The 1,507-nt window shown below is 33.4% G+C and overlaps 1 pseudogene; it reads right to left on the reverse strand.

The window, feature by feature from the left end:
* Positions 1-431: 431 nt before the first annotated feature.
* On the reverse strand, positions 432-550 carry LOC111736495 (annotated as a pseudogene).
* Positions 551-1,507: the final 957 nt, after the last annotated feature.

The raw sequence follows: 1,507 nt of genomic DNA on the forward strand, positions 1-1,507 counted from the left end.
TTCTCTGGGGATAATGCAGAACGAGTGTTGCCTTTGCCTGGCCGGCAACCTAACACACTTCTTTCTCCTGAACCATTTCAGTAGCACATGCCAAGATCACACTTTATTACACACTTATTACTCAGTACCGATAGATTGAATTTTAACATCACATCTTTTCTCTTATTTGAGCACACCAAAGTATCAATGTGTTCGTTTAAAGATCATCTTTTCAGGAACATAAATTTATAATTAAATTTTGGATCCAGTCATTCTAATTTTTCCTACTTTTGATACAAGTTAAATAGAGATGACAGATTATATTATGATTCCTTTGTTGTTGTTGTTGTTGTTGTTTCATTTTTTTAATTTTTAGGTGAGGCAACCCTTGGTTGACCTCACAGATTGCAAGGACCTTGTTAGCTTACAATACCTTATTTTTTTATTTTTTACGCCTATAGCACCTGGTCTTCCTAGGTGGTCTCCCATCCAAGTACTAACCAGGCCCGACCTTGCTTAGCTTCCGAGATCAGATGGGATTGGGCTTGTTTAGGGTGGCAGGGCCATAGTATTATGATTCCTTTGGATCATCAAAATGGTCTTAGTTTAACAAATTTTTTATAGAGAAGGATGTCTACATATATATTTACTTAATATAACCAAAGCAAGAATATGCAGAAGAATATTTCTTAGAAATTGCACGTGACTAGTTTTTTTTTTTCCAGTTAATGGCAAGTAGAACTAAAATTGCCTAGTTAACAACAGTTTTCCACTCTCATAGACTTAATTGCCAAATCTTGAAAACCTAGCAAAGAAAAATATCTGTAATATCTTATAACAAACATGTAAGGTAGAATGACCTTGCATTCTAAATTTCCAATTAACAGATGCAAATAGTCACATCATGTTTCACAATACCAGCCATCTGTTCCAAAAGCCTGCAGGTTCTCCACTGCAAGAGACATTTAAGTGAAAGAGAGACTCTAAAGCAAATTGTAGGTTTTATAGCTAGTATTGGGTTAGAACATATGCCACATATATTTTAATGGAAATAATTTTATTACTTTAAAATTATTTTACTGCTTTAAAAAATGATTGCAAAAGTCTTTGTTTAATATTCAGAAATCACGAAGTAGAAAGTGAGAGTATAATTTCTCCATCGCCATGCCCACCTCAGAGATAGCCACTTTAGACTACTTGGCATATATATGCATATATACTTATTGTCTATTTGTGTTTCTTATGTGAATTTATTTTTCATCTCCTTTGTTCGTTCAAAAAGATAAATTGTACTTTTTTGGTATTGATTTCTAAGAGCTCTTATAGCTAATACTTAACGGCATTAGATTTGTAGGTGAGAGCGAGACCATATGTTGTAAACAGTAAACAAGTCTTGTGTAAATAGAAATAGGAATAAACCCTCTAAGTAGCTTTTTTTGTGCAAGGTGCTTTATGTATGCTATTTGTATGAAGCAATTTGGCCTCATTATTAAGGAATGTTCTTTTCAAAGACTGGATACAGTGATTA

Source organism: Pteropus vampyrus, unplaced genomic scaffold (assembly GCF_000151845.1).
Source record: "Pteropus vampyrus isolate Shadow unplaced genomic scaffold, Pvam_2.0 Scaffold1, whole genome shotgun sequence".
Lineage (NCBI taxonomy): Eukaryota > Metazoa > Chordata > Mammalia > Chiroptera > Pteropodidae > Pteropus > Pteropus vampyrus.